General features: G+C 44.6%; 1 non-coding gene across 1 annotated transcript; it reads left to right on the plus strand.

Moving 5' to 3' along the window:
* Positions 1–617: 617 nt before the first annotated feature.
* Positions 618–689, plus strand: TRNAQ-UUG. The gene has a single exon. It is a non-coding gene; the product is annotated as a tRNA-Gln (tRNA).
* Positions 690–7407: the final 6718 nt, after the last annotated feature.

Consider the following 7407-nt stretch of genomic DNA (forward strand, 5'->3'; position numbering starts at 1 on the left):
CCCCTTTTGCCCTCAATCTTCTTTAAATAAATGTTACCTAGTGATTTTAACATTATAATCACATGAACCCTCCCATTAATAATACTATATAGGTCAAATATACGCTTAATTCAGAGAGAGTACAGTTTCTCTTGTTTATAATCCAAGCTCTTGGCACTAGTATGTAGGCAATTCCTGATCTGAGGAAGGTCACTTGATGCTCAAAAGTCTGTCCAACAGCTCTCCCAACTATACAGTTGGTTCAATAAAAGATATCATAAAAAAATCCTTGCCTCTAGGCAATTAAATAATTTCTTCTCTCTGAATACCTTGGTGCCTTGATTTATTTTGTTCTGAACATTTTGATTGTGTGCTACACGAATGCTCATTTATTCCCTCTTTTTTAGATTCCTAGTTTACTATTTATTTAACCCACCTTCCAGGCTACTGTAGCCAGCATTTCGGAGAAAACTGGCCCCCATGGGAGCACTGGGTGTCCTACAGCTAGGGGGTTAACAGAGTAGCCACAAGGTTATACTCCCCTGCTACTGCAGCTACCCATGTTTTCCCTTGGAAAATACCACACTTCATAGATTTATAGATGCTAGGGCCGGAAGGGACCTCACCAGTGCACACCTGGTTCTATGGTGTAATGGTTAGCACTCTGGACTTTGAATCCAGTGATCTGAGTTCAAATCTCAGTAGAACCTGCTTTCTTCAGGGTTTTAAACCAGGTTTGTCAGGGGACAGGGATACAGACAACACTGAGTCCCTCTAGTCAACAAACCATGAGCCATGTGCTGGAACAGCCCATGTAAGTACTAAAGGGCCCAATGGGGACCAGGACAGGGGGGTACCAAGGACACCCATTGGGGGGGACTCAAGTGTCTCTACACTAATGTTAGGAGCATGGGGGACAAGCAGGAAGAACTCACACTCCTACTTGCAAATAAGATCTCTTATGCTGAAGGAATTGGCCAGTGTCATAGCTGAGTCACTGGCACAACTGTCGGAGCTCTCATGGTGCTCCAACCAGGTCCCTGAGGATTGGAAAAGGGCCAATGTTGTGCCCATTTTAAAGAAGGGGAGAAGGGATGAGCCGGGTAACTTTAGGCCAGTCAGTCTTACCTCTATCCCTGGGAAAATACTGGAAAAAACCATCTAAGAGCACATTTATGAAGCCCCAGCAGTGGAAACGAAAGGAAACCAGCACGGGTTCATCACAGGTAGATCCTGCCTGACAAACCTTATAACCTTTTATGACCAGGTCACACGCTGCCTTGACACAGGAGCTGAGGCTGATGTCATCTACCTGGATTTTAGGAAGGCTTTGAACACAGTTTTGCATCCTAGTCTCATAGGGAAGCTAACGGGCTGTGGAGTGGATGCCTACACAGTCAAGTGGGTGGCTAACTGGCTTAGGGACCGCACCCAGGGAGTGGTGGTGGACGGGTCGTTCTTGGCCTGGAAGGAGTTGAGCAGTGGGGTCCTGCAGGGTTTGATCCATGGACCGGTGTTATTTAATATCTTCATCAGTGATTTGGACAAGGGTGTGGAGAGCACCCTCTCCAAGTTCACAGATGATACCAAGTTATGGGCCAAAGTTACTACACCGGAGGCCAGGGAGCAGATACGGGCCACCCTGGACAGGTTGGATCAATGGGCAGAATGAAACAGGATGCAGTTCAAAGATAAATGCAAGGTACTCCACCTAGGAAGGAGGAATCCCCAGCACACCTACAAGGTTGGGGGATGTCCTCCTCAGCAGCTCAGAGGCTGAGAGAGATCTTGGAGTCATAGTTGACTCCAAGATGAACATAAGCCAGCTGCCCGTCTTCTTCAGATACTGAGAAATCTGTTCGTGGGCATTTGAGATATTCTTGTGGGTTGGGCAGAGCAGCCGCATTCAAGCATGTCCCTTATAGATTTCTGTTTCATTGACCAGCTGAATCTTCAGTGCCAGTGTTCATGCTGAGAATCGGATAAGAATCAGATACTTCTAAGATGTATGAAACTCTGCCCCGTCCTCTTTTCTCTGGTGCTGCCTGCCTGCTCGCCCTCATCTGCTTCCAGCTGTGTAGAATTCCACCTGGTCCTTTGCCTCCAGTGGTCACAAACTACACGGCCTCCTCTCAGGTTCCTTCTCCCTCTCTGGCTCCTTTGACTCTAATTCCTTTCTATCATGAATCTAGGATAGCGATAATATCCAAAACTAGTTCAAGGACTTCTCAAGCCGCTGATATTCCCCAGTGACAGTACTTGTTCTTCCTTTTATTTCTCCAGGGCAGTCATAAATTTGTACTTTATACAGAAGTCCCTTATTTTACTTTATACAGAAGTCCCGTATTTTATTTTCATGCAGAAAATAAAACTTGGGTCACAACCACTGTCCTGTCACTGGCCATCACAATGTAGCATGTAGAATCATACCTGGACAGAAAGGCTTTTGCACCCCTCCACAACTCCCAAAAGCATTCCTGTTTTTTTCCTGGTCACCTGGAAGCAGGCTTTTCTAGTAAACCTCACTGTTCAGCTCTGTCACTCGCTAGCTGGATGAACGGAGCAAATAACCTTTCAGTAATTCAAGAACCAGTCACAGACCCAAGACTCCTAGTTACATGACCTACACAGATGCATAGACTTGACTCAAATGTCTGTTCAGTGGTTCAGTAGCCCTTCTCCATAAGCCTCATGGACAATGAACAAACAATGAAAAGATGATAACTAACTCATTGAATTCCTCTGCTTCAAGCACAGGATCTATAGACAGTTCCTCAAAGTCTGCCTTGTCCACTGCTCACTCCTGTTTTCCCAATCATACCCGGTCTGAATCTAGTCTTATGTCCCCAAAAAGGCCCCGAGAGAATGTTCATCTAGTTCAGAGTTCATCTCAGTCTTCTTTGTACTGGGCACCTCTTAGGACTTTATGCTCACCTAGACATGAGCAGGCTTATACCCCATTCCCATTTGGCATCGTAGGAAAAACAAGGTGGTTGTGAACATCAGGCACCTCTCCGTGATACCCCTGCAGGTACTGAGTCACAGTCTGAGAACCCTTAATCAAACTGAACCTTCAACCTCAGTTTTTTTACACTGAAAATTTCCTGTGGATGCTATTGAGCTACACCCCAACTGATGCCCGAGTACAGAAATAGATCAGAGGTCAGCAACGTTTTTGGGCAGAGTGCCAAAAACACCTGCAGGTGTGCCAGGGTGGATAGCGGAGAAGCCGTGAGGAGGGGCCCAATCCCTGTTGTGGCAACGCAGCCCCGGCTCCTTCCCCATCATTTGCCCTGAGGCACAAATGCCTTCCCCAAAGCCTGGGCTGGTTGCAGCAGGGAGGCTTCAGGAGGCTGCAGGGGGGTCTGTGGAGCCCCAGCCCGGCTCATTGCAGGCAGTGGGTGCGTGCATGCGTCGACACGGACAGCGAGGAACAGGCCAGGGCTGCACTGCCAGAACAAGGATCAGGCCCCTCATGGCTCCTCCACTATGTGCCCCAAGGCATGTTTGCCAAGCAAAATGCCTATACATGCCATGCTCTGACACGTGTGCCAGGGATTGCCTACCCCTGAACTAGATGCTCATGTATCCTTATCAGCTCTGTTTGGCAATCCCATCCTCATGTTAATATAGAAGACTGAATGTAAGCGTAGGAAGAAGATTGTATGACCTGGTGCCTGCAGTAGTAGGTGACTGGATTCAATGACCCAGGAAGTCCTCTCCTGTGTTAGCTTCTAATTGTAGTAGTGCAGACGGGTCAGAGACCCACTGTGCACAGGACACAGAGGTAGCCTATACCCTGAAAAACCTGCAATACAAATAGATCTCATGGACAAAGACTGAGTGGGGAAGAGAAGGCACAGAGAAAGAAAATGACTTGCCCAAGGTCATAAAGTCATCAGTGGCAAAGCAAGAAATAATAATCAATCAGGCACCTCCCTTCTCAGATTTATATCCATGACTAGGTGATCTTCATGGTTATCCCTTATCCCACACATCCTAGTCACACAGGGCATTTATACACATGCTCCAGGACTGTGTGTGGGGGGTGCTTTAATTAGAGCAGCTCTGAGAGCCACTTTAATTAAAGTGCCCAGAGCATCACATCTGTTAGTGTCCCTGCACTGCAAAATGGCAGTGGGGGCGTTGAACAAGCTTTAGTTAAAGTGCCCCACCACCATTTTGCAGTGCGGGAATGCTGAAATACGTGATGCTGAAGTCTGCTGGAGCGTGGTAATTACCACGCTCCAGCACACTTGATTAATTGAGTCCGCTCCAAAATGCTGTAATTACAGTGCATTGGAGCAGCCTCACTGCACGTGTATAGGTGCCCACAGAATTGTAGGCAACAGTGTCCACCTGCCTTTTTTTTAACTTCTATTTAGCTTGTAAGTCTGTTTGAGCAGGAACTGCTTTTCTATTTGGTGTCATATAATTTCTAGCACAAAGGGGCCAGGATCTTTAGGGTCCCGGTGTGCTACCATACCACAATGAAGATAAATAAAAAATAATTACAGCGGTGGAGACTGAAACCAAAGCCTTCTGTTCCTAAAGCACAGGCCTTTGTCACATGAGTTAATGGAGACCCACTGTTCTCCCCCGGGGTTAATCAACACCAGTTAACAATACATTTTCAAACCCCATTGCCCTTGCCTATGTTCCTAGCCAATGCATTTGAAAACAGCTCACATTTTCACAGTCAAGCACAGACTGAGAAATGCCATTCTTGTGAAATGCTCCAGTTCCAAAGATCCAATGATTTAGAAAGCATTTAGATCTAAGGCACTTAGACAACCTAAGGCTACAAACTTTTTCAAGAACCTGTCTATAAAATCAGTTCATCAAACTAGATTTGCTGCCTGGAGTCTGAAGTAGTGGAAACATATCCACTCTTTCTTGCCAGTGATTGGAGGTAACACTATGTAACCTTAATTATTATGCATAGCGAATAACAACACACTCTGGTTATTGCAATCAGTGTCCATCAGTTCAAGAAGCATGCAAATGTAATGGTTGGTGAATTACATTTTATGATGCTAATGTAGCTGATCAAGAACTGGAATTTTGTTTGCTCATAGACACTTTTTCCTTTTTTATTAGAAATGCATTTTGCATGTCTCACATGACTATCCAGATCCTTGGATTGACCAGGTCAGTGTGACATATTTAACACGAGTGAAGCTTGCCCCTCTGTGCTAGCTAAAGATATGGTTAATAACTTTCTGAAAGATTTTAAAGCTAACCATGTATTATGCCAAAAGAAAACATTTTTTATAAAGAAAAAAATAAAGATATTAAAGAAAAGCAAGAAATAAAAATGAGGGAGGGGAAGCAAAGTATTTTGCATAATATAGATACACACACATATATACAAAAAAACCCACCCTTCTACACATTTTTAATTACAAAAGATTTCACTGGACAACAGGGTCTAGCAGGAGCTTTAGAGGGGAAAAACAGTTCACAGACTCTTCTGAATGCATCTCCAGTAGCAGGATTGTTAAGACATTCAAGGCTGTTAATGTGTACTGTCAGGCCATTGTAACCAAACCTTTAATCCTAGGCCTGTCAGACTTGAAGGAAAACTAAGGGGCTGACAGTACTGCAGCAAATGGATTTTCTTTCTCTGCTCCCCTCAGTCTCCCCCTGTCCCCTTTGAAAATTAGAATAAAGTTGAGAATCGGTTCTTGAAAAGCCTTGCAAAACATAAAAGTAAAACCCACCTTAGATAAGCAACCTACCTTAACCAAATCCTAAATGGGAGTTGGAAGCACTTGGGACATTTCAGATCGGGACAGGGAGAGTTGATAACTGAATATCACAGGCTTTGGCCACAACATTTTCACAAGGTTTTTCAGGACACTTTTTGCATTGGAGGAGACACTGAGTTACACAGACAGCTGAAAATAAAGTTTTGCAGCCTTGTGTTTTGTTTGGTGCTGCTCTTTGGTCTGCCCTGGCTGATTAAGAAGGTCCATGACTATCTTTCACATATTCATTTGAAGCCTGAAGGGTGGCCTAATGTTTGAAGTGGGTAACTTGAGAGAGAAGACTTTTTGGTTCCAGCCCTGGCTCTGCCACAGTGGCTCTGGCCTGTTGTAGTACCCTGAGAAACTCTCTTTGCTTCAGCTTGCACTCTAGGAAAATGAGGGTGACAATACTTGCCTCTCTCTGTAGTATGGTAGTGCTTCTTGCAATAATGCTTTGAGATCCTCAGATGAAAAGCATCAGACATCATAAGTGCAAAGTATCACATTAAGGCATTCCAGAAGGACAGAGCTCCTTAATCTCATGATTAAATGTCTGACAAGATTAAAGCCCTTTTGAACTATATTCTCCAATTACATACTTCTCTCTCTAAACCAGTCTCCTATGACATGATCTCTGACTGTGGAATGGAGGTGGGGGGAGGTACAGAACTATGTAGTGTTATTCTGAAGAAGCACAAGCCTAGCAACCTGGTTTTGGTCAGAAAAGATTGTGGACAGAAAGTATCTTCCAATTGGTCCTTTAACTTCTTTTGCTCAGGTGGTAATCTCTGTTCCCTGTCACATGCGTGAGATTGTAGAGTTAACTGATCATATTTTGATATGCAGCAATATATGCCTTTCATTTGTTGCTGAAAGAAGCTGTTCATTTGCCCTGTATTTTTGAGGCTATCAGTGGAATAGAGATTTCTTGCTGTAAAAAGGCCAGCCGAGGTAGAGGGCTCCATTCACATTGCATCGCTCTTTGGGCATGTCTACACGTGACGCCAAGGTGACATAGCAATGTGCTACGGCGATGTAACAGCCACAGGCATCTACACGTGACCAGCAGCTACTTTGCTGTAGCGATGTGCTCCCCAGTATAGCACACCACTATGGTGAAGTAGCTGCTGTATGGCGCAGTACGTACTGGTACTGCACCGCGATTTAGTACTTCCAAAAGGAAGTACTAAATCACCGTGCAGTAACAACGTCACCATAGCGACATGTGTAGACACACTCTTTGTGTAGTCAACTACATCAGCTCAAAGTGGGAGTTATATTCATCAGGTTACCTAGAGAGGTTGTGGATTCTCCAACCTTAGAGGTTTTTAAGGCCCAGCTAGACAAAGCCTTGGCTGGGATGATCTTGTTGGGGTTGTTCCTGCTTTGAGCAGGGAGTTGGACTAGATGTGACCTCCTGAGGTCCCTTCCCACCCTCATTTTCTAGGATTTTATAAATCAGAATCACTTTCCACCCAGTTTGCACTGGTGAAGATTACTAGACAAAGTGCAGGAAAATGAAAAATTACATCTGTGGGTTGTAATAGCATGTTTATATTAGTATATTATTCAGTCACCCGATTATGTTTTGTGTGCTACTTGATCCTTGGCAAGGCATAGTTCATTGTAAACAAAGCAGACACAGCTGGAACTTGAGTGGCTTGGAAGTCTGCTTATA

The sequence above is a fragment of the Alligator sinensis genome, unplaced genomic scaffold, assembly GCF_000455745.1.
Source record: "Alligator sinensis unplaced genomic scaffold, ASM45574v1 scaffold584_1, whole genome shotgun sequence".
Taxonomy (NCBI): Eukaryota; Metazoa; Chordata; order Crocodylia; family Alligatoridae; genus Alligator; species Alligator sinensis.